Source organism: Cavia porcellus, unplaced genomic scaffold (assembly GCF_034190915.1).
Source record: "Cavia porcellus strain 051 isolate PalLab524CR breed Dunkin Hartley unplaced genomic scaffold, mCavPor4.1 scaffold_15, whole genome shotgun sequence".
NCBI lineage: Eukaryota > Metazoa > Chordata > Mammalia > Rodentia > Caviidae > Cavia > Cavia porcellus.
The window spans coordinates 70,361,357-70,387,556 of NW_026947498.1; the positions used below are offsets into that span (position 1 = coordinate 70,361,357).

Sequence of the window (26,200 nt, forward strand, 5' to 3'; positions counted from 1 at the left end):
TTTGGGACTAAATGAAACAAAGGAAAAATAAAAAGAGCTACTCTGGAATACTGCTATCAGAAGACGAAATTCCCTGCAGTGTGACGCATCTACAGATGTTAGTGACGGCATGGGCTGATAGACCTGGTTAGACCATCTGGGTGAGTCACCATCCTGCACTAACAGTCCACCACAGTGAACTACTCAAGATAAAATATTTCTAGTAGTAACTAAATAGCTCAAATCAAGTAAGATTTTCTGGATTCTGCATATTCTGCAAATGGGAGGGTTCATGTTGGCAGAAAGCTGTGTGACAGGAGGGAGCGAGAAAGTTCTACATCCTGTCTCTTCCCTGAGTTCTGAACACTGAGATACACGCAGGACTGTGGGTTGTTCACGTAGACACTCTTCTCTGTACATTCATCCGTAGGTGTGAGTTCTGCTTTAAGGATGTTTATAAGAAAATCCAGATCTGGGCATCGTGGCTCATGGTTACTGTTCCAGCCACTTAGGGGCCTGGGGCAAGAGCTATGCAGCTCAGTGAGATACCAAAGGGGGAGTGTGGTCAGGATCCAGCTAAGCGCTAGGCCTTGTGTTCAACCTAGAGTATTAAAAAAAAATCCAGGCTAGTATGGTTCTACCTGTTTTTAACTACACGTGATGAGTCTCTGCTGTTAAGATATGACAAAAAGGTTCTATTTTGTTTTGTTTTCTGGAAGTTTAGGAGTGAAAAGAGGAATTTTAAAAAGTATCAGTTAGGGGCTGGGGATTTAGCTCAGCGGCATAAGCGCCTACCTTGCAAGCAGGCAGTTGTGAGTTCGATCCCTGGTACCGATAAAAAGGAAAAAGACAAAAAAAAGTATCAATTATCTTTACATAGTAGAATTCAGAAGAATTTATTGACTTCAAGAAATTGGTTTACTTGACTTTTTTCCTTTGAGACAGGGTTTCACTATGTAGCTCAGGCTGGCCTTGAACCCACAGTGATCTTCCTACCTCGGCCTCCTGATTGCTGGGTTACTTGACATTTTTAAGTAACACATAATAAAAAATCACAAGGAAGCCAGAGATGAGGGGGTGGTGGCACATGTCTGTGATGTGTCACCAGCACTCTGGGAGGCTGAAGAAGATAGATCATCAATTCAAGCCCAGCCTGGGAAACTTAGTGAATTAATGAGGTCTTGACTCATAAAAGAGGGGAGGGAGTGCTGAGGATTCAGACCAATGCAAAGCCTGTGGGTGCAAACCCCGTACCGCCAAACAAACCAAAATCACAAGGAACGTGTGAAAATATAAGGTTTACTACCAAAGTTACTGGACTCAAACAAAAAGTAAGTTTGTAGTAGTTCTATGAGAAGGTTTACTGGTATTCTGATTCTGAGGACTAGTAGAAAAACATCTACATGTCACATGACTTGGAAATTTCTGATGTGAAAAAGTTCAAGTGTATTAGAAATCCATTCACATTGACAGAAGAATTTCACTGAAAGAGAATAGATCAAATTGTCTAAATTCTGGTTAACGGTGGGAACAGAGTTTCTGTCAATTACAGAAAAGCAATAAATGTCCTGTAAATTGGTAAGACCAATCTATGATGGTGACTGCAAGAACTTGAAGAGAATATCATTAAAATTTTTTGATCAGAAATCGAATGTAGTCATTTCAACACAAAATTTGATATAATATAAAATCATTACATGTAAGTTTAATTTGTTTCAAATATTTATTTGAGAATTCTATTCAAGTTAAATGTAATAATAAATGTTGCCACTAGTAAATAATAAAAAATAAATAAAATAAAAACAAAATGAGTAAAAAATAATATTAGTATTACTTATTAATAGATATTAATATGTAAAATTATTCATAATTAAATTAAATAATTAAGATAAAAATAATAATGTTGCTACTTTCCCAATTGTCTTTATTTGCACTGTTGTAGATGTGTTCAGGTCCTGAATAGACTCAAAACAATTACTTTGCATAATCATTTTCACTTGGGGGAAGAAAGAAGTGCTAGATCTTGGGATAAGCTAGATGAGGACACAACGTGATATTCTTACATATCTGCCTTTCCACTGGATGGCACTGGGCAGTAGGGCTCACTTTATTTTTGAAAATCACGCCTCATAAAGACACGAAAGATGCCTTCCAGTGGCAAGAACATGGGCTAGGTGTGTTTAAAGTGAGGGGGAGGGAGTAATGACAAAATATCTTTTACTATGCTACACTTTATTATACCTTTTAAAAAAATTTTATTTAAAGAAAGACTAAACGAAACAGAAAATGGGTAGAAATAACACATGTTCAGAGAAAAAATAAACAGTAAGAAATCACTAGTTGATGATTACAGGTTATCCTTTTACAAATAGTTGTTCAAGATACAAAAGTGGAGCATATAAAGTGGGAATTCAAACAGCGAGACTGCAAACAGTGCTGTTTAACTGTCCAACAAAAACTTAGTAACATGGTTGTCAATCCTATACACTTAAACATACATGCAGTTATCCATATCTTCACTTATGTTGAGATTAAACAAACCAAAGTAGGCTATAATCACTCTGAACAAAGAATAATAGTATTGCTGGATTTCACATCATGACACTCGGGATCAGCACTGGGTACTGTAGTGTCTTTTTTTTTCACATTTTATTTAAAGAAAGACTAAACAAAACAGAAAATGAGTAGAAATAATACATACTTTCAAAGAAAAAAATAAACAGTAAGGAATCACTAGTTGATGATTACAGATTGTCCTCTTACTATACTACATTTTAAAATTTAAATATTTACTGGATATTTTGATCATACCTTCATAAGCTAATTGACAATTACATTTTGATCCAGATTATTCTTTGTGTGTGTGTGCCTGTGTGTGTGTGTGTGTGGACAAGGTCTTACTATGTAGCCCAGGTTGACCTCGAACTCTACTATCCTTCTGCCTCAGCCTCCCAGTGCTAGGATCTCAGGGGTATGCACCCAGTGATCAAGGTTATTCTTTAAATCCATAAGATTTTTGCTCACACTGTCATTCACTCCCATTCACTCTAATCTTGTATCATTTCTGTCCTTCACTCCCGCTTCTCTGCTAGTATTTGCATTCTTCAACAGCATTTCATTTTGTTTCTTATTTAACTGTGTCTGCATCCCTCCTGACTATTGTCCTTAGTGCATTCCGAAGAACAAATGGTGCCGCCCCTTGTCCACCCCACTGTAACTGCTATTTCTCCTCTTATCACTCGGGCTCTTAGTTCTCATCCTGCTCAAGATCTGACAAACCAGATATTAATCCCTTTACATTCTCCAGAAAATTCCATGTTATCCACCTCTCTCTGTCTTCCATCAAGTAGGCAAAACCTGCCTTTCTTTTAAAAACTGCATTTGGTCATACTACCTCTCCAATGATACAGTTCTCTTTCACAGCTAAACAACAACACCCTAAAGACCAACATCCGTTTTCTCTATATGATATCTCCTTTCACCCCTACATGTCTTGATGCTAATTATTGAATAATATCTCCAAGTCTTCTCCACCTCTAAATCTAGAAATTACCTGTAACACATTCTTCTAGGATTCTCTATTGCAGTAAAAACAAAAACAAACAAACAAAAAACCCCAAACCGATCCCTCGAGAAACACTTTGTTCCGTTGGGTAATGGATGTATGATCTTGTTTCTCCTAACTGTGCTGTTCCTTTTTAGTTTGTGTTGCTCAGTTTTATCTGTTGACTCACTTGCTAGTGATTGAAGCATTTCCTAATGTTCAGTAGCTGGTCATCTGTGTTTATCAATAATACTGTTTATTTCAAGTCATTATTTGTGTACTTTGGTGAATGCTCCATGTGCACCTGAAGACAGAGCTGAATCTGGGTTAAAGGGTATGATACCAAAGAACCTTAACTGGGTACTTCAAATCTTCGGCATCCTCATTTACATTTTTGGGTCTTCCCTCTCCATTCCTAATTACGAGAGGTGTGTTAAAATCTTGGTTTATGGTAGTGTTTGTCTATTATTTTAGTTCTACCAGGTTTTGCTGATTAAATGTTCAAGCTGTTTTAAAGCATATACACATCTAGCTTTAAAATCTTCCTATTGAGTGGAAACATCATTATGAAATGTCCACCTTTATATCTAGCTTTACAATCTGTCTTAAAGTTGACTTGGTTTGACAGATATTTTTAAAAAGCTTTGCACAGTATATGGTTTCTGGCCTTTTCACGTTTTCATGTCCTTTTATTCACAATATAAACAGCTTTTAAAAAGCACTGAAAATGTTTTCTGTTGATTGGATCATTTAGCTCATCTGTGTCTAACATAATTATTGACATCATTTTCTTTACCATTTTGCTTTGTGATTTGTCATCTGTTTCTTTAGTCTTTCTTTCTGGCCTTTTTAAGCCATTAAGCATTTTTAAGTATTGTAATTTTTTTCTCCTCTATTAGTTTTTTAGTTACACATTTTTTTTAACTTTTTAAAAAGATTACTCTAACATACATCCTTAATTTATTGAGTCTACACTTAAATTTCCTTCTTGGATAGTGAAAGTGCTTTACAATAATTTAACTCATATCCCTTTCCCATCTTTTCTACTATTTTTGTTATTTCTTTTACCTCTACATATATTTTATTGTGAACATACATTTTTAAAACTGTCAATATTAAACTATTTTATCCATTTTTTTAACCTGCTGGTCTCCTTTGTTGAAGGTCAGCACTTCTCTGTAGGAACATTGTCCTTTAACCTAAAGAACACTAATGCTTTCCATAATATGAGGGGTTTTTGTTGTTGTTGTTAGGAGAGGCATATGCCCTGTTTCATTTGCCTGAAATGTATCTGTCTTGTCTTTTTGGAAGGACATATTCATGAGGTCTACAATTGCTAGGTTAGCAACATTTTCCATTATTTTCCATTTATTTGAAGACAATAATCCCGTTATCTTTTGGTCTCCACAATTTCTGTTTGAAAATAAGTCAAATGTTTTATTGTTGCTGCTTTGGAAGTAATAATACACCTTTTCCATCTTGGTTTTTGTGATTTTTCCTAATATGCTCATTTGTACTTATTTTTATTTAACCTCGTTAGTTCACTGAGATACTTTTCATCAGTTTGGAAAAGTTCTTAAGCATTACCTCTCCCAGTTTGAACTGAACCCTTCATTTTCTGTCTTTACACCTTCTGAGATTATGTATGTTAGATCGTACATGCCAAGGATTTTCTCTAGGACAATCCCAATTTCAAATATTATGTCCTCATAAATACCGAAATATTATGGATGATTAATTCCATTGGCATCATGGAAAGTTCATTTTTTAATCCCTTGAGATAGAACAAAAATAGTTTGTCAGAGTACGTTCTAATCGTTTGTCATGAAAATAAAGTCACTGTCTCTTTATTTATCCATATTCTACAGAGCTGCTGGAAATTGAAGGGTGCCCATTTATAGTACATTCATCATTTCTTCTAATCCATATAACAACCTATGGATAGGTAGGTTCTAATATTAAAGTTTTTCCAAATGCTAAGGAATTGAGGCCTAGTTTTGCCGTGTAAGTCTTCTTAACCATTTATGCTGTCGTATGTCTCTCAAAGACCCTTTCTGGGTCTTCATTTCTTTTCTCATTAAAATGATGAACTGCTCAACTTTCAAGATCTCCACAAGTTGTGTTACTCATATTAACTTTGCTTCTCCAGATTTATTTTACAGAAAGCTGGGTCAATCCTATTGTGGGCCAAATCCATGGTCAAGCCAACCCCGCATTTGTGTGCCAACAGCAATATTGCTTAAAGCAGTCCTCCTGGACATTGTCTATCTTCTGAGGAGTAATTTTTGGCTGTTACTAGCATGTTTCCCGAATCTGTTTATATATCATGTTAGTACCAGCTCTTGGAAGTCGTGAGTTTCATGTGGTTATTACTTAACAAGTGATCAGCTACCTTTTTGGATTTAGCCATGCTTATATTTCAAAGACTTCTTTTACATCATTCCTTTTACAATATGATCCCGTCCGATGATATGTTTATAGACTTGCATGCTGCCTAAAGTTATATAATGTCCCCTGATTGTGAACCTGGCGTACATATTTGGATTCACTTTAGTCCTGCCTTTTTTGGTACCAGGGATCGAACTCACAACTTTCACTTGCCAGGCAGATGCTTGTGCCACTGAGCTAAACCTCTGGACCTTGTCTTTCCTAAGCATATAAATATCTCCAGTCTTTAAGAGAAAAGCATTAGAAAACTGTGCACCATCAGTTCTCCGTTTACTTATCCTCTCTACTTAAGATTTAACTGTAGTATTTCTGGGGCTCCAAGAGGTGGACGAATGCACCATGTTTTCAGGACTGGACTTGGGCTCTTTTCTTTCCTATTTCCATTGCCATTCCTGATGGTACTTAATGCTTCACAGATCTTTTCCAACACAAAACATCAGATTGCTGACTTTCATAGTGAGGTCTAATGTAACATTCAAAAGACAGTGAAGCCCTAGTGCACCACCGCCGGCTGTGAGGCAGGATACCCTGCTCCCAGGGCCTGTCTTTCACTAATGATGCGACCTTGGGGAAATCACTGATCCATTAAAACCTTGTGTTTTATTGGAGTTGTGCTAAATACTAGGATATGGAAATAAATAAGCCACATACACTGACGGTAAGAATTTACTGCAAAGTACTGAAAGGAAAATCCCTGATTAAAGTCAGGCACGATATGTGTCAAGTAGCCTGTACTAGAAATAGGAGCACAAAAGAAAGAATCCTCGATGAGACGTCTAACATATTGAGAAGTAGGAGCATGAGTCAGAAGACATTTCAAAGAGTGATAATATCTGGAGACCTAGGGTATCCTGGTGAGTTCACTGCTATATTCTCAGCTTCCAGAAAAGCACCGAGTAAGGAGAAAATACTTGTCCTAGTTACTTTTCTCTCATTGTTGAGACCAAATACCCAATACCCAAAGTTAAGGCAGGACAGGGTTGTTTGGCTCACAGTTTGTGGAGGTTTCAGTCCTAATCACTGGCTCCAAGGCAGTGCAGCGTGGCAGAGGAGCAGAAGTTCAAGGCAGCAAAAGACAGCAAAAGCAACAAGAGCAAAAGGTGGCGGGAAGAAGCCTTTTTCCCTGTGTGGGAGTGTGCACCTGAGGGTAACTGCAGGACCTCAGTGCCTTCTTTTTCTCTTTGCATCTTGGCTCATGGAGTGACATAATCCACCACACACCTTCCCCGTGATGTGCTGTCAGGCTCAAAGCAGTGGGGCTGCTTGATCTAGGACTGGGAGCTCCAGAACTGTACGCCCAAATAAACTTTTCTTTTTAAAGTTAATTGCTTCAGATATTTGGTTATAGTGATGGGAAGCTAACTAATGTACCCAGGCAACTTTCTTGTGAAAGCTTTGTAGCAAAATGCTGCCAGTGAGTCACCTTTATATAAATGGTTTTCCAGGCACCCCAGCACGTGGATTCTGCCTGCCTGGAACTTTTGCACTTCTCTTCCTCTAGTGAGCTGTGGCCATGCCCTCCGCAACAAGTTCTGGAAGAGGTCTCAAACTCATCTCAAGGATAGTGGTTGCTCCTTGTTTCTGTCATTTATATGTTCTTTAGCTCTTGCATTACATTTCTTTTGTTGTTTGTTTTTGACATAAGATATCACTATGTACCCTGAAAGTTGCTATATACCTTATGTTGGCTTTGAACTCACAATCTTCCTGTCTCAGTCTCCCAAGTACTGGGATTCCAGGCATGTGCCACTATGCCTGGCTTTCTCTTTATCTTACTAGATAGTCCTCTATTACTCCAACCCTGTAATTGTCAAAAATTCTTTATAATGAAGCTGCTGTGTTAAAGTTACTAGATCTTTTGTTTCTCTCTGTAGGACTCTGAAGTATGTGTTGACTAACACCTGTGTGGGCGAGGCTTCAGGTTGGGAGTATGGTTAGGGCAACATGGCAGCTCTTTGGGGGAAAAATCTTGACAGCTTCATTGCTTTGGAAGGTAGGAGAAATAAGGCTGGCTAAGAGGCAGGCATTTTGGAAAGAGAATCCATAGGACTCGGTAACTAATAGGGGAGAAGGATGAGGAGAGGGATGGTGAGTGATTTCCAGTTTCCTACTTGGGTGACTGGGTACACAGCGGTGATGCCATTAAGGGCAAGGAGAGTGACCACTGAAGGTGAGTCAGATCAAATTCTTCTCCTCTGCCCCCTTATTCTCAGGAGTTCCATGTACTCTTGAGTCACAAAGACTTGGAATCATAGATTAGTTGAGCTGGAGAGGCACTGAAACTCAGCTTTCTGCCTTTGGGCCATATGGGCCATTTTCCCATGTCAGATCTGAAAAAGTTGCAGACAGGTACACTCTATCTTAACATTTCATGGTTCCAACATTTTCGAAAGCTCTTTTCCATTCTTTATGCTCTAGGTGTAGCAGGGCCTTCTTCAACTAGACATTCTAAGGCTCACCTCCAAGTCTTACAATTCAATCCATTTCCTATTAAGTGAAATCTACTTGTCTCCCAGTGGGGAACAGCAGGCCAACACACACTAGCGCTGAAGAATACAGGTCGTATCGAATCTCAACCAAAGGCTTGTTTCTGGAGTTTCTCATTAGATTTTATTGGTGTGAGCTGACCAAGGCATGTTAGAGAAATGGGTCTCCAGTTACATGAATGGAAAGCTCCAGAATCTCAGAGAAACAGTTTGAAAACAACTTTAGGGACAAGGATCAGGCAACTGTATATCCTTATTTGGGTCTGGAGCAGGAGGGTAAATTTTGGACATCTGACCAATCTCAGCAAGATTTTTCACAGTGTAACTCTTCTCTCAAAACTGGGCTTACTTTCCCTGACCTCGCAGACAGTTCCATTTTACTGTCTCAGGACACCACTTACCCACTCTTTCTCCTTGTGGGCACTTAGCTTTAATTTTACATAACTTTTGAGATTTTGTGACTAATGCATATTTCTCCTCAGACTGTAAAGGCGAGGACAGGAATGGTCAGTTTTTGCTTACTTAGAATTCCAAATGTTTAGCCCAGTGCCTGGAACTCAGAGTTCAGTACATACAGGTAAAAATGAATGAAAGGTGTCATTTTATAACGGCTAGCCATGGCACTGTCCTCCCCAGAGTCCCTCCAAAGGTGCAGTCATGTCCAGACAAACAGGTCTGCACCTCGGTTGGGTTTTGATATGAGATTTTGTTTCCAAATCTCTACTTTTTGTGTAAGACATAAAATAATCCTGACTACCAAATGCGCACCCAATTTGGTTCGAAAGCAATACTTCCCTGTGGTTACCTTAGATTCTCGTGCCCTCCCTCTCTCTGCCCGGGAATCCAGGTGGCCCCTGGGGCGGGGCTGGCCCCTCAGTGCAGCCCATTCTGGAAAGCAGAGCCCCCCTCCACCCCGCCCCACGTCCCCATCCCCTCCTCCGGGCTGCTACCTTAGGCTGGCTCAGAAACCGGCTGTCTGGCTTCAGGTGGCACCTCCCGCCCGCAGTCAGGCGGGAGGTATGCGAAATCTCCACGGCCTGGCACCCTTGGCGGAGGGAGAGCAGCGGGACCTGGGCGGCGAGGGCGGTGCCAGGCAGGGGGGGCTGGAGCGCGGGCGCAGCGGGCGCGACCCGGCCTTGTTAGGGCTGTGCCTTGGCGTCCACTGCGCGCGGAGGCCCGAAGCGAAGACGTCACAGAGCGCCCCGCGCTGGGCCCGCGGAGGACGCTAGAAGCTAGAACCACAGCCGGCGGGGCGGGAGCAAAGTACTGTGGGGAGCCAGGTGGGCGGCGGCTGAAGCAGAGGTGCAGGTGCAGTGCAGGTGGAGTGCAGGTGGGGTGCAGGTGGGGTGCAGGTGGAGGTGCAGGTGGGGTGCAGGTGGGGTGCAGGTGGAGGTGCAGGTGGAGGTGCAGGTGGCGGTGGCCAGGGGTGAGGGGGGTTAGGAACCAGAAGCGAGGCGTGTCAGATTTGCAATGCGCTCCTGTGGCTTCAGAGGCACAAGTAGGGGAGCTTACTGCTGGCTACCTGGGCAGGTGAGGGAAAGCCCTGCGGATAATTAGTAGCAAACACTACTTGCCATGCTTTTGTTTGTTTTTCGTTTGTATCGGGGACCTGTTCTGTGTTCTGTATATTCACTGTTTCATCCTGACAGTCACCCTGAAGGGCAAATACTGTTGTTTCCATATTTATGGATGAGACGACCACGCACAGAGCATTAAGTACTGTAACCTGATCAGCAAGTGATAGGACTGGAACCCAGGATGCCTTTCCAGGTTCCTTCCTCTTACCCTCTATCATACTAAGAAAGGAATATAGGGTTAGACCGGATAGGAAGAGACCAAGATGCGAAAGGCAAATGCCCATAAAATATGGGACTGCCAGGCTGTTTTTACAAATGTAATGGTCTCCACGTTAGTTATCTCTTCGATTTAGGAAGAGAAAACAGGTTCAAAACTTGCCTACTGTCAGGCAGCTGACAGGCCAAATTTGCTCCAGCTCTTCTGATTGTGAGCTTCCAAGGAGGCTAGAAAAGCCCCATCTTGCTCTGTTTTGTGTTCTGTCCCCTCACACTCATTTTCAAGGTGCCCATCACAACATCCAGTCTTTCAGTCCACTTACAGCAGTGTGCACTAGCCTAAACCAGTGTATTTACCCAGGTCTTCAAGGGTTGCTCTAGCTGTGAGATGAAAGCTGTTGTCTCTCCCTAAAGCAATTTCAAGCTTCAGTGAGCAAGTGAGGGAGCTGGGTTTTGGTTAGGTGTGCAGACGGCTTTCTGTTTGCAGAGGGTCTGCCCTGCTGGCATTTATCATAGTGCTGCAGTTCCTGGCACTCTTGGGAATTCTGGAAGCCAGTGGCCCACAGGGAAGACCTAGGCACCTAATCACTGGCCGCTACCCTTGCTTCCAAGGCCTCCATGGGCTGTCAGGGGCTGGCATAGGCATCTGATGCCAACGTGTGTTTTGGACTGCAGCTGTGTCCTTCAGGTGAAAAAGGAATGCTTTGGTCACTGGGGTCTGTTGTGTGTGTGCACAGAAAGGTGTGCAGAATAAATAATACATGACTGTTATATTTATTCCAAAAATAACAGGTTTTTCAAGCAAAACAGTAATCGGCTGGGGATGAAATATAAAAAAATGGAATTTTAGTGTTACAGATTAAATGTTAAAGAGGAGTTTTATGATGGTGTCTCACCGAGATGGTCTGACATCTGTCTGTAGGAGGCCAAGTTAAGAGGTAGTCAACAACTATAATAGAAAGTAGCAAAGAAAGATCTACTTTACAAGGAAACCAACACAAAATTCAGGGAAGTTGCTTTCTTCTAAGAGGGAGGCAGGGGTGGAAGAGGGAGGTGCCCATAGATAGCTGTGACTGGTAGTACCCTAGGCCTTGCAGTGGGTGGTGGATTTTTATGGGTATTCATGATGTTTCAGAACTTATGTGGATTTCTTAGTGCTTCGAATAATAGACTGAAATCTTCTTAAACAAACCTGTTGAACGGTACACATTCTCTGCTTTTTGTATAGTTAGTATTGACTGTATCTTTTCTCGCCATTTCATTTTTTCTTTTGCACTACATCAGCTCACATGAATATCAACACGGTCTGATTTTGCTCACGGATTGGCCTCTACCTCTGCCTCATTTCTCTGCTCCCCTCTGTGGTGAAGTTCTCATACTGGAGTGCATGGGATTTTATTTACTACTGTATCTCTGGAGCCCAAAGCAGGACTGTGCACCATTAATATTTGTTTGTTGGATGCCGTTCTCCGTTTTCTTTTTCTCCTTCTACCTCTTTGTCTTCTCGAACCTCTTTCCGGGAGGCCTCTTGAGAAATGATATTTCAGTGTCCAGTCACCTTTACCCATTCAGCATCCTGGGGGCTAAAGCTCTGTTGGTCAAGCATAGACCAGAGATCCGGTACTCCTGACAAGCTTTGCTACCACACTGCCTCACTGCCTTATAAATACCAAGACCCCACACCAGGCATGCTCTCTGGACCAGGTTTTCCTGGCCTGTGTGTTTAATCCTATGGCTTATCTTCCTCAGATCTTAGGGAGGAAAAATAAAAGAGTGGCCTGTCCTCCTCCTGCTTGGGCTGTGGTGAGGCTGGGGCTGGCAGTGCAGACATGGGTTCAGGTCTGGTGCACTTCTGGGTCGCGGTCAGTCTCATGGGACCAAGACACCCAGTGTGCACTCTTCACCTACACGTTCCCTTTCCTTTGTGCAGAACAAATAGTACAAATGGAAGAGCCTAAAACAACACAGGTTTATCGACTCAGTTTCTGTGGGCAGGAAACAGAGTAAAGCCGCCCTGGGTTCTCTGCTAAGCATCTTACCAAGCTGAAACTCAAGTGTCAGCTACTTGCGATCTCATCTAAGGCTCTGGGTCCTCTTCCACGTTCACTGGCTCTTGAGGGAATTCAGTTCTTTGTAACTGTAAAACTCTGATCTTTGTTTTCTTTTTCCTTTCTCCCTTCCCCCCTCCTCCCCTCCCCTTTCCTAACACTGGCCTTTTGTTTTTTGTTTTGTACAGGGATTGAACTCATGACCTTGTGTTTGCCAAGCAGACACTTACATCACTGAGCTAAATCCCTGGCCCTTTTTTTTAATTTTTAAAATTTTTTTGGTACCAGGGATCAAACTCACAACCTCACGCTTGCCAGGTGCTTATGCTGCTGAGCTAATCCCAGGCACTGGCCCTTTTTAATTTTTATTTTGAGACAAAATCTCACTAAATTGCTCAGGCTGGCATCAAATTTATAATCTTCCTGCCTCAGCCTCCCAAGTGTCTGGGGTTAGAGATCCCCATTTCCTTGCTAGCTGTTGGCCAGCAATTGGTCTCAGTTCTCAGAAGCCACCCCCAGGTCTCCTTATATGACTTTCTCACAGAAACTCATAACATGGTGCTTACTTCCTTCTAGGCCAGCAGGGCTGTCTACTGTTGTCTCTTGTTTGGTTAAAATTTTCATCTGATTAAGTCAGGCCCACCCCGGATGACTTTTGACTAACTCAAAGTCAATCCGTTATAAACCTTGATAACATCTGGAGATTTCCTTTTTCGGTATAATTTTAATCACAGGCATGGTATGCCATCTTGTTCATAGGTCCCACCCACACTCAAAAGGGATGAGATGATACAGGGCACATGCACAAGGTAAGGGGACCGTGGAGCCCATCCTGGAATTCTGCCTACCACGCATGCCTCTTTGTGAGGAAAATGACAAGAATAGCCAGAACCTCCCTTCAGAGAGACCACTGAGGCCGCAGGCGCGGCTGTCCTCGGGGTCTGGGTCCCTCTCTCCTCCTGCAGCCTCGTAGGTATACTTTTCTCCAGACCCTTCAGAGGACAGAACACCTTCAGCCACTTAGGGAGGACAGAGCTTTGTTACACATCCTGAAAATGTCCGCCCCATCACTCTACTTCTTAGGACCTGAGTGATAAGAAAGGGGTATAGGAGGTGGACCTGGATCCTTCCTTGACACTGTGTCCTCTGCTGCTCACATCCTCCTCAGGGCTGCCCCTGCCCCAGCCTAGGGGACACATTCATTACCATTAGCAGAGGTGGCCCTGGAGCAGACGTAACCTCTTGGACATATGGCCTGGCAAGAGTGACAGGAGCTGGACGTTAGCCACCCTCATCCCCCAGAAAACCGCCTGGTTTTTCTGCCTCCAGAGCCTTCTATTTCTATTCCTCATTATTCATCATCTAAATATGTATATCATCCCCTTCCTCCCCCACCCCCCAAAAAAGGAAAAAACCACCCAAAACCTCAGTTCTTGGTTTTTTCTGCCTTCTCTTTATGAGGACTGTCCTCCTGTAGAAAGTTTTCCAGCTATGTCTTTGGGGAGTTGACTGTGATCTACACCCCTTGTCCCCACTGTCTTCCTCATCTCAGGCGCTTGACTGAGCATCCCAGACTTCCTGCAAAGCAGTCCACAAAAGACACATGTGCCGCATTCACCTGGGCAGCCTCAGGCACTCCTGGTTCTTCAGCGGGGTGTTCTCTCCCCAGTTACCCCACTGTACACTAGAAAATCACCCCAGCTCCCTGACTCTCCTCAGCCAGCCCATCTGCTGCTTATCTGTAGTCTTGCCATTGTCCTTAAGTTCCCGGACTCCCTGTCCTCGGGGCCGTGTGTGCACACAGTGTCTCCTGTCTGCTTCAGCAGATTTCTGACCACAATCCTTTTTCTGTCCCAGTGGTTCTCAACAGGGGGCAGTTCTGGGCTCCCCGAGGATGTGTGGCAGGGTGTGGTGACATTTTTGGTTATCACCACTGGGAGTGGGCTGCTATTGGCACACACTAATAGAGGCCAGGGATGCTGCTAACCATCTTGGAGAGGACAGCTCCTCCCCAAAAGAAGTATCATACGCCCAAAGTTGACTTGCTGAAATGGACAAATCTATGTCCATTCCAATCTGCATATATAGCTTCCTTGCTGAAGAAAACAGCTCACACGTCTACCTCCCCCTCGTCTCTCAAGCCCATAGCGAGATCTCCAGCCCGAGTGCTGGCTCCTCTCCAGTTGGGCCTCCAGGTCTAATCTCTAGTCTTCTCAATCCTGAGTTCCTCAGGCCTCCCTTGCTGTCTGGGGTCTGGTTGGTTTGATCACTAGAAGGCACCAGAAGATGATCAGAGGGGGGTATTTACCCCTCAGGCCCCACCCTGAGCTTCTCGCCTTGCCTTTATGGCCTCACTTCCATTCAGCCCCCCTATTCCATGAACAGTTCTCATGGTGCTCCAGGAGCATCGCTGCACCCTTTGTCTTCCTAAGTCCACACTGTGACTGGTTTGCTGAACGCTGCCCACTCCTCAGTAAACATTTCCTTTGCTAAACTCTCTTGACTGTGCCCTCTGCTTTCTTCCAGATCTTCACGGACACTGTCCCTTGCGGATTCCCTCTTCTCTCTTCTCTCATGTGGAACTTGAATTTGGGACCACTCCCCTGTCATTCAGCCCCACATGATAACACTAGATCTGCTTCCAGCTTGAAAAGTAGCCTGGCCCCCTTAGACCACAGCTGGCCTTTGAGTGCTTAGATGGCCCAGCCCTGGGAAACACTTTTCTAGGTACCTCAAAGTAAGCAGGGAGTCTTGGGGTTCTCTTCTTGAAGAAAAGTGTTTCAAAGGAACACCTTTTATACCGCTGAGCCTGCCATGGGTAGCATCTGGCCATTTCCTGAGATTATCCTGATGCAAAATACTTGGCTTCTTTTTAACACTAATCTTTTTAGCCCCCTGCTCTCATCAGGTCCAACATTACATGTGCTTTCTTTCTGGTCAGTGTAGGCATGCCCTGATACAGCTGGGACCCATGTACCTCTACTATTTTCTGTGTTCCACAATTATAATGCAAACTCCTGGGGACTGAGTCTGTTTTATACTCTCCTGGGCTATTGCCATGCTCAGTAAATGTTTACTAATGAAAATTTGATAAAATATGTTAAAAAATACCAGATTTCAGAAAAAAAGTGAATTTAGTTATTTTCTTCCATACAACAGTTACTTGAGGAGACTTGAACTCAGTAACTTTTCCACATCATTTCTGAACTGGCTAAACTTTGGGCTCAGAGACTTGAGTTTCACTGCTCCCATGCTTGGTTCAGCTTACACCCCGATTCTTGATGATATTCTAGTATTTGTGGCTGCTAAATAAAGGATCCAAGTAAACCTGAGAGTCTCTAATTTTCTTCTTCCTTTGGAACTGATATTGTCTTCCTTCAAACTCTTTGCTGTTGGTATGCAGGGAATTAATGTCCTATTTGCTCCGTAAGCCTAAAGACTGGTGCTGCACTGTGCCCAAATAAGTGCTTAATAAATGCCTTTTGTCCCATGATTCACTTCCTTGAGTTTTTATTTAAATATTTAATGATGTAAAAATTGGTATAAGTGCCTCCTCAGGGAATCTTGGTAAAATACAAGGATGTAATCAAATGGTGTGCAAATTGTACTTATTTATTTATAACTCTAATTTGAAAAGAAGGGCCAGAGATTTGAAAGGAAGTGTTCATATTTCCTAAAAACCTTATTATATAGAATGAGGGGATAATAATTTCTAACAAAAGGGGATATGCCAAGTTATTGTCTAGAGTTTTTGCTTTTTATCTTTCCAGTGTGGTAATGGTTATTTGTGTGGGCAATTAAAGAAAGCAATTTCTGCTCCCTGCTAAGCATGGCTCCATCTGCCTGATTCTGCTCGGAGGAGGGAGGTCTCAGTTTAACTTCATGGTTCTAGCTATTTTCATTCCAAAAATCCCAGTTTCCTGTGCCAGAATGATGAAGAGGAGAATCCACAATCCACCTTGATCATTTCATTGAAGGAAACAATGAAACTGATAGAGGATAAATGATCAGAACTACTTCATGTTTTTTTGTGGGCCTGTGGCAACTTTGTCTTTGTGGTCCTCCCCATTAAAAAGATAAAACTTAGCCAGCATGGTGGTGCATGCTTGTAATGCCAGCTTCATCAAAGGTTGAGGCAGGAGAATCAAAACTTCCAGGCAAGCCCAGATAATTTAGCAAGACCCTGTCTCAACATAAATAGTTTTTTAAAAGTTCTGGGAGTTGGATGTGGTGAGATATAATCTGTGGGAAGCTAAGGCAAGAGAATCCCAAGTTTGAACCCAGCATGGGCATAGTGACAGTGAAAAAGAAAGAGAAGGAGCAGGAGCAGGAGGAGGAAGAGCTGGAGCCGGAGATGGAGCTGGAGCTCGAGATGGAGATGGAGATGGAGGAGGAGGAGAAAATAAAGAGATGGAGAAAAAGAGGAGGAGGAAGAGGAGGAGGAGGAGGAAAAGAGGGCTGAGAATGTAGGTCAGTGTGAAAGCCCTGCAGTCAAGTCCCAGTAACACATACATGCACACACACACACACACACACACACACACACACACACACACACACAGCTGGAGAGAGAGCTTGGTGGTAGAGTGCTTGCCTAATGCAACATATAAGGCTCTGGATTCAAATACACGCTCTGTGTTGGCATTATGGTAAATACATTGTATTATATATGAGAGTATTTTTGTGGACTCCTAGGCTGGATCTCCTCTACTTAATGAATGAATAAGACCAGTAAGTACAGTGGGCAAATGGTGGGAAGAGAAGGTGGCTTAGCTCCTTTCACAGAGTCTAAAGATGCCTACATGTTCCAATCTGTTCTCAGCAGTCCCCAGGTTGGAAGGTCATGATCACAAGAAAAGTGAACATTGTCTTTCTGGGGGAGCAGCTGTGGGTCTTCTGGGTGGGCTGTTTACCTCTTCACCTTGCCTAGAGTGCTGCCACTTTCTCCATGTGATATTGATGGCCTTCCAGTCAGCAAGGGCCCAGGGGGATTATCCGCTTCACAGGTAGGTTGCAGGTGGCGCAGTGAGACAAACCTGGGTCACTTGCTCTTCTGCAGCTCATTCTGATGCAACAGCTGAAAGAGGAAACATTTATTTTCTTTTGACTATGAAAGTGGTAATACTGGTTTATTCTGAAGTTCTGGAACATGTAAGAAATTGACAAATTTAACAAAACCCCAGCTGCCTTAATCCTGTCTCCCAGAACCAACCACTGCTTTTTGCTTTATGAAGTTGTGTAAATGAGTGCATCACACCATGAGATGGGACAGGAGTATCTGAACGGCTGTCATTTCTACGTGATGTAGTTCCTCAAGTGTAAAACATTCGGATTTTATTACCATACCCTTCCCTTAAATGTTTAGTTAACTGAAAATGACAAGTTGAAAAATTTATGTATGATATCAGTTGCATAGAAACATGTATGAAAAACTGAGGAAGGCAACGAGCAGTTATATCAACAGTGGTGTTAGTTCTCCCAGAGCCATGGCACCTCCTGTGGGGGTGTGGGACAGCTTTCTAGGGGACCGCAGATGTTCAGCACCACCCAACTCTTCCCTGAAGGCAATTTACTCACCTCAGGAACAATATGGCTCCTGTTTATGCTCCTTACAAGAGGACAAGAGGGGCATAAACCCCAGGCCAGGGGTGGCCAACCTATGCCACACATGCATCAGTGGGCGCACAGAGCCCTCTGTTGGCACATGAGCTGAATCACCTCAGCAGCCAAGCATTGAACATTCAGGTTTAATTGCAATAAATAAGTGGGTTTGGGGTTGTAGTCTGAGCACTCAATTTCTAAAAGGTTTGCCATCACACTCTAGTCTTTTTAGGTTGCCATCCTTGCTTATTCTCTCCCTGCCCACTCAGGAAGCATGGGTTCTGTAGGCTCCCATCTGTATTCCAGGCCGGAAGTGGGTTTTCCCAGCTATCCTCCTGGGAGCATGATTCTATTCTCTACATAAAAGCAAAGGTACAATTAAAGCTATGCATCAGAGAGCAATCAAGGGAACTGACAATTCTACAATACTTGAGAGAGGATGCTACTGAACGTGGCAGTTTCTGAAGACAGCCTCTCACTACTGTGGCCCCAAATGGTGAAAAGCAGCTCCCAGTACTTCTGCAGGCTTGCAGTTCTGGTTCATCCCAGAGAGATAGGGGACTTCTGGCAAAGTGTGGCATCTTCCTCAGTGGCCTGGCCCACTGTCTTACAAGGTTTCTCTTAGCTTTTACCTGTCTTTGCTGCCAAGGTGTCATCCCATGGTTGTTCTCCTTGAAGACAAAGAACGTTGACTCTTATGCCCCTACCTGATAACCTTCCTGACATGAGCTTCGTTGACTTTTCAGCAGCTGATTTAGATTTTAGTTCTTTCTGCTTTGGCAATAGCAGAAAGAAGAAACAACTTTTGGCCCACGCACCATCTTGGTGATTTCAAAGAAGGGCTTGGAAACTACAATACCGGGTAGAGTATGTGACCAGGGATACCTTATGATTTTGGTGGCCCTAGGGATTGTGTTTTTGAGGATCTCTGCTCCCCTAAAAATATAAAATCTTACATTTTATATCTGTGTGGGCATAATGAAAAATACCCTAGCATTGTATAAATAGACATTTTAGTCTAAAATGGTAATTCAATAATTTAATGTCACCGATATTTGTTTGAGCAACTATTATGTTCAAAAAGAAATACTTAAAGAAATATAGATCAGATCAGAGGTCAGCAGCACGTGTTCCTCCGATGCTGGGTTCAGAATCTCCAAGTTCTTTTTTAGTTTTTAAAGTGAGCTGTAGTCAGAAAATGAGTCAAACCCATTTTTGCCCACTTACTGCTCATGTGACAAAGGAAAGCTGCTCAATTGCCTGAATCTATGTTTTGTCACTCACAAAATGAGGATAATAATACTCATTTCAGAGGTTATGAATAAATAAAATAATTTAGGTAGAGCACGACTTGTAAAAGGGAAGGTACAGTAAATGTCACTCATTCAGACTAAAATGATTTGGTGATAGGAACATCAGAGACTTGGGTATAAAATTAATTGGCCTTTAACTTTAAAATGTGAATGTTTACATGTATCATTTACTTTGTGGATTCACCATAATTCTAAGTTAGCTACCCCCAAGTTCAGTTTATGATTTAATTAATATGCCAACACTCATTAATTTGCCCAAAAATATGATTTAATTCTCTTTTATGGCACACTCAGTAAATGCTTGAGGAATCAAAATACTCAATATAAGAATGGTCCAGACATGATCAGAACAGGACGTATTCCAGGAGGGAAACCCTGTATGGAATCAGATTCCAGGACAGTAAACGATGAGCTAAAGGAAGCACTGCTGCCAGCAGAGATACTTCCCCAACACTAGCAGGAAAAGTCCTAACCAATGCTCGGCTGCAGAAGAATCCTGGGACGTGGACTCGCCTCCCATTCCTGAACTGCATTTATTCTGGGAACCAAGCGGAGTGCTGTGTCAATCTGCTACGAGGGAGGCAGAGTTATAAATAGAAAATGTGCTTGAAATAGGAAATAAGATGAAAGATGGCATTTTGGGTTTTCACGGCTTTTCCCCCTTCAGCAGAGAGAGAAAAGCCATACAGTTTTGGTGGAGGCAAGAAATTCAGGCGCACTGTTCCAAGAGAAGTGGGAGAGAGGGAGGAAGGGAGGAAGTAGAGGTACAAAAGTGATGAAGATTGGAGAGTGGGAGGAATCAAGTGAGACGTGCGCAGAGGGCGGCAGGGGAAGCTGGTCCCCTGGAAGGTGAGAGGGAATCAGAGAGAAAAACCCAACACCAGGCACTAGGACAGTAAAGATTTACTCTGCTGGAGAGAAACTTGAAATAGTAAAGTAGCAATAACACATGGTGAGAGACAGAGAGAGACAGAGAGGGGAGAGAGAGAGAGAGAGAGAGAGAGAGAGACAGAGAGACAGAGAGACAGAGAGACAGAGAGACAGAGAGACAGAGAGAGACAGAGAGAGACTGGGTAAGAAAAGAATTAAAATGCTTAGACCATGACAGTGCAATGATGTGGGAAGGAAGATAATAACCGGGAGATGAACGCTCTAGGCCTGATCAGTAACCTTCCCAGGCAGCTCCATTTCCCCTTGATTATCAGCCTTCAAGGTGTTGTTCAATCTGTGACAGGATGTTTTCCATCAGGTGTTTTGGGGAAAAGTGTTCTAGATGTGATTAAGGAAAGCTGAAGTGGGAAGTCTGAGTTGGAGTTCTTAGTGTGCTTTCCCTTCAATGAGATATAACCTTGAAGAAGTCACCTGACAGAAGTCTGTGAACTGGGTGTAAATACAGATTGTGCAACAAACTCAAACAGTATAAATGCAAATTCGACACCTCTGCAGTGCAGGGATTTGCGGTTTGTTTGATTTTGCTTTTGTCACAGATTCAACACTTTTGATTTTGGTGGAGAATGAACCCAGTGTCTCATGCGTGCTCCACCACTGAGCTATACCTCTAATCTTTCCCTTCTGACATTGATCTATTTATAGATTTCATCTTCTTTACCCATACAGTGCTATCTGATGCTATGTTTTAAAAGCTGATGCCTGGTGTAAAAGTTGACAGTTTAATACTTATGGTGGGAGAAAACAATGATTTATCATTTAATTTGCTCATAGAAGAAATTAGCTTTCATAGAGATCATCCATTGATTAGATACTGGGTGGATTAATACCCTTTAGTCTTGGTCTAGCCAGAGCAAGTCTCCTTTACTTATAGCAGAGATTCTTTTTTGTCTCTCTGCACTGCAGGGCTGTTGAATTTGCATTTACACTGCTTGAGTGGGGAGATCCAACATATTGGGCCATAATAAAGAATTTTTAGCAGCTTCTCACATAGAATGAAGTGGAAAGTAGACCTTAGGATGACATAAAATAAGGTTCCTAAAAGAATTAAACCTTATGATAGCGAGGGAAATATATCATAGCACCGCTGTAGAGATACACCTAGTTGTTTTGTAAGTGGGTATGGAACTGTAAGTATGGTTCTGCTTTGTTGCTCCCAAGTGATTGGTCTCTCTGAGGCCACAACAAAGATCTGAGGAGTCTTAGATCAGAGGGAACCCCTAAGTCATAGCTCAGAAGCTCACTGTTACGTGGTACTGTCCCGCTCATTAACTGGGAATAACCATCTGGTATATGAAGGAATTTGTGTTCTTTTACAAGTTACAAAATCAGTTCACCCTGATGCCGTAATGGGCCTGCTCTTTGGCCCTTTGAACGTTACTAAATTTGTTTCCTATGTCAAAGTTCTCTTGAGGCTTATAGAAAGATTATTCAACTTACCTATAAAGATTTTACTTCTTTTTCTCTACCCTCCTGGTCACCTCTTCGGTATCTCTGAAGGAGCTACTTGACAAAACCTTATCTCCTTAAGAGAAATAATGTTGAATCTTATCAGACTTTACTGCTTTGTATAGTGGGTAAGTCCTCAAGTAGTTCAGATAGTATATCCATAGATATTACTGATCTTGCCAAATGTTACATACTTTTGACAATAGGTTTGAATATGCACATTAGAACACTGAATCTGCTTTAGTTTAGTTTAGATTTATATTTAGAATGTTCCCTTAAAGCCACATGTGTTCACAGGTACGCCTTTTGGAAGGTGACTGGATTTCTGTAACTGACTTGCTGTTAGGTGAGGCCTGGCTGGAGGCGGACCACTGGAGGCACAACTTGGAAGGGTACCTCTTCCTCCCCAGATCCTCCCTTCTCTTTTTGCCTCTTGCCCATCATGATGTGAGCAGCTTTCCTCTGCCAGATTCTTCCATCATACCCTTCTACCTTGTAGCCAGCCAACCACGGACTGAAAACATAAGCCTAAATAAATCTGTCCTTTAAATTGTGAATGTTGGATATTTGGTCCCAGTGATAGAAAAAATGACTAAGATAGGGTCTCTATGGGGTGGGATCATAACTCTTAGAAGTCTTAGAGTTTGAAAGTCCTGGCCTAAGAGACTAAAGACTCACTTATCATATCAGGTATTATAAACAGTACACACATACTTGTGGGTGAATTTGTGTGTTGGACAAACCATATTTGTGGGAAATTAAGACTATCATCAGAAGGCAGTATCTTCTCTGTTACCAGGATTTTGTCACTATGATACAATGCTGTGTTTTGGAAAACCAATTGACTACCTTTGTGTCTTATAAGGAGGCAAACCATTTATAAATATAACCAGGACTAAATATCCAATACAGGAAACTTACAGAAGGGATGATTTATTTTTAGCTCATGGTTTTAGTGGGTTCAGTCCATGGCCAGCAGGCTCCAAGGCAGAAATATCATGATGGAACGCATAACACAGAAAAGCTGCTAAATTTATGGCAGCCAGGAAGGAAAGAGAAGGAGGGAGCAGGGGTGGGGAGAGAGAGAGCCAGAGACAAGAAAGAATATACCCTTCCAGGTCTTGCCCCTAGTAATCCACCTCCTCCAACTGCATCCCATCTCCTAACAGCATATTCATCATTAACTCAACAATGGATTCATAACGATTGATAAGCATAGCATTCCATGATCCAGTCACCTTCAAAAATCCCCATCTCTGAACACATGAGAGGACTGTTTAGACCTAAACAATAATACCAACAAACGATTGTTGTATGGCAGGGTCAGACTGATTGTCGCTTAGGATTGAAACTCTATGTGAATTGGAGCCTACTGCCTTGGAGTACAGTCCTAGGCAGGCAGCATCACATCACCTGAAAGTTTGCCAGAAAAGCAAATTCTCAGACCAGATCTACGGAGCCAAAACTTCATTTAAAAGGTTCTAAGCAATTTGAGTGAGTTCTTTAAGGTTTAAGCAGCCTTGGGTGTCATAGTGAGTTTTCTTGATACTAAGACAAAATACCCAACACCCAAAGTTAAAAGGAGGAAAGGTTTACTTAGCTCACAGTCTGTAGAGGTTTCAGTTCATAGGTGGCTGGCTCTAAGATAGGGTGCTATGGCAGGGGAGCATCACAGAAGAAAAATCTTCCATGGCAAGTAGATCAGCAGGGAAGAACACATTGGCTCTCTTTCTGTCTCTTGTATTTTATCCAGGTTACCAACCCTAGGGCAAGTGTAGCACTCACATCCTTAATCCTAACCAGAACAAAGCCAAACAAATCAGTAGGCTTTGATTCCAGCACCACACACTTTAGATCCATCCACCTTTGAGACCCCCCCCACCTCTCTATGGCTACATGAAGCTTTGGGGGGGGGTATCTAAACACAAACCATAACACTGAGTAAGGGGGCTTCTAAAAAGAGTGCAAAGGTGTCTTCTAAAAGATTATCATAGGCCAGTCACTTACACTGTAAGAAGAACAGCTTGATCAAATTGCTACTTTCTTATCTCTTATCTAAAATAAGCCAGATGGGAAATTTTTGTTGAAAGGGAAAGACATTTCAAGCTCCCAATCCTGATTCCTACCATAACTTACCCTTACCAAGGGAATCTGGCACATAAAAGAACTCAACATATTTTTGTAATTTGTGGCTTAATAACTGATTGACAAAAAGAAAATATATTTAAGTTTGTGTTTTTCACTATTTGCAAATGCTGTACTGTGGTAGGTGAATAATAGACCCTAAAATGCCTGAGTCCTTAATTCCTACAATAAGGAATATGAATGTGAATGCATTAATGGCAAAGGAAGTATAGAGGTAGCAAATAGCTGATTTACCTGGGGTTATCCAGCTGGCCCAATCTAATCATAAGTGTTTTTAAAAGTGAAAGAAGAAGCAGGAGAGAAGAGGAGAGTCAGAGGAGAGGTAAGAAGGACTCTACCTGCCTTTTTAGATGGAAGAAGATAACCATACAGTGAAGAACATGGGTGATGTTCTCCTGAAGACAGGAAAGGCAAAGAAACAGATTCTGCCTTCAGAAAAGAGTGCAGTCTTCCAACATTTCTATTTTTGCCCAGTAAGACATTTTAGGCTTCTTACCTACTGAGCTTCAGGATAATAAATTTATGCTGTTTTAAGCCAGTAAGCTTGTAGTAATTTGTTATGGCAGCAATATGAAACCAATACACCGAGGAACAATTTGTTCATTCATTCTGAATATGAAAAAATGCATAAGATTTCTATTTTCTTTTTTATACTTACTATAATTAATGTGCACAAGGTTGAAGAAATCTGGCTTCTTATTTCATATAATATTATTATCTATCATGGAAAGTAATTTCTTCTTGTGTGTGTGTCTGAGGAGAGTGCTACTGGAATTTGAGCCCAGGTCATTTGCATGAGTTACATCCCCAGTCTTATTTTATTTTACCTTATTTTTTTAAATTTTGAGACAAGGTTTTACTAAGTCATGAAGTTGCCTATGCTGGGCTTGAACTTGCAATCCTCAGCTTTCCAGAGTGCTAGGATTACAGGGGTACAGCAACATGCCCAGAAACCTTCTCTATTTTTAAAACAATTTTAAATGTATTATTTTTGAGCCCTCATCTGTCATTCCCAATCCTGCTGCCTTCTCCTGTAGCCATCCGTTCTAATATATTTAGTAGTCCTTCCAACTCATGTAGTATGTTTTATACAGTCCTTTCATTCATTTATTTTATACAGTCCTTTCATTTCATTCATGTATTTTTGTATAGTAAGAAGTCTTTGCCAACCCAAAAATTGAAAAATACTTTTTCCTATGATTTCTTCTAGAAATTGTATAGCTTTAGATTTTATGTCACTTGTGCATATTCTTAACTTCTTCCTTTGGTCTTTTGGACACTTGGGTCCATGGGTCTTTTTGGAAGGGTCAGCAATATCTCTTTTTACCAATAATAGGAAGCAGACCTGAAGACTTAGCTAGAGTCCTTTGATTACATCTGCACTTGGGCTCACAACTGTATAGACATTGCTTTGAGTATGTCCTCCAAAAGTACATGCAGTGGAAATTTAACCTCCAAACTCATATGTTAACATTATTTGGAGGTGGGAGATAATTGATTAGATTGAGTCAGGCGGGTGGAGCCCCCATGGTGGAATTAGTAACTTTGTAAGCCCTGAGCTGGTGTGTTTGTTCTGTTTCACTCTATAATGACCTTCACCATCTTATTGTGCAGGAAATGATCACTGGATCCAGTACCATGCTCTAAGGATTCCCAGCATCCAAAACAGTCAACTTCATGAATATCTATTCTCTGAAAATTATCTGTATGTGGAGTTATGTTACAGTAGCAGAAGATGAACTAAGACAAACATGCAGAAGAGATCTAAAACTTCACGGAGTGATTCTCTCCTACTTAGGTTCTGTGGTGTAGAGTAGTAGTCTCACTGAGAGCTGCAGGAGCTGATTTGGTTATAGAAAATGGGAAGATACTCTTACTCAAGTACCTGTGGGGAAAGGGGAAAGAAGCAAGATATCCATCTTGGATATTTATAATGAGCCAAGCAGAAAACAAAGGACAGGAGTTTACAATTAACGCTGTAAGGCAGAGGAGCAAAACCAGAAGTGGCACCTGGGCATAGGAGTCAGGAGTGGGGAGTGGTGTGCACAGGAGGATGAAGACCCATTTCCCCCGTCACATAGCCTCAACATGGCTTTAACCAGTGAGTGCTCTGGGGAGCACAGGCCCACTCTGACACGATGGAAGTTTGCTGCTTTGGGCTGCTCCAAGAGCCATGAGCCCTGACACAGATGTATGTGGTCACAGGAAAAGGAATATAGATGAAAAACAAGGAAGCAAACTGTGCATGGTGGTGCATACTTGTAGCTCCAGCTCTTGGGAGCCGAGGTAGAAGGATCACAGTGAGTACAAGGCCAGCCTGAGTACATTGTGAGTTCATTGTGAGTTCAAGGCTGGCTTGAAATACATAGCAAGACCCTGTCTCAAAAAAAAAAATGCAGATGCAGAAGCTGTCACCTAAGTATGGGTTATTACCAGTAAGAAGATG

At 42.2% G+C, this 26,200-nt stretch overlaps 1 protein-coding gene and 1 long non-coding RNA gene across 5 annotated transcripts in view; both read right to left on the bottom strand.

Annotated features, from left to right (window-relative positions):
• Positions 1–9,702, bottom strand: part of LOC100713338 (ropporin-1) — a 32,818-nt gene extending 23,116 nt beyond the window's left edge. Inside the window, exons 1-2 of one of the 4 annotated variants that reach the window (XM_063225108.1) lie at positions 9,408–9,702; positions 775–804 (exon numbers count right to left, since the gene is read on the bottom strand). The gene's annotated coding sequence lies outside the window, so the exon portion shown is untranslated. The remainder of the gene's footprint in view (positions 1–774; positions 805–9,407) is intronic. The other 3 variants (XM_063225105.1, XM_063225106.1, XM_063225104.1) reach the window with 3 other exon arrangements.
• Positions 9,703–15,945: 6,243 nt separating this feature from the next.
• LOC134470523 (uncharacterized) overlaps positions 15,946–26,200 on the bottom strand; it is a 36,802-nt gene continuing 26,547 nt past the window's right edge. Inside the window, exon 3 of the long non-coding RNA XR_010039460.1 lies at positions 15,946–17,375. This is a non-coding gene — a long non-coding RNA (uncharacterized LOC134470523). The remainder of the gene's footprint in view (positions 17,376–26,200) is intronic.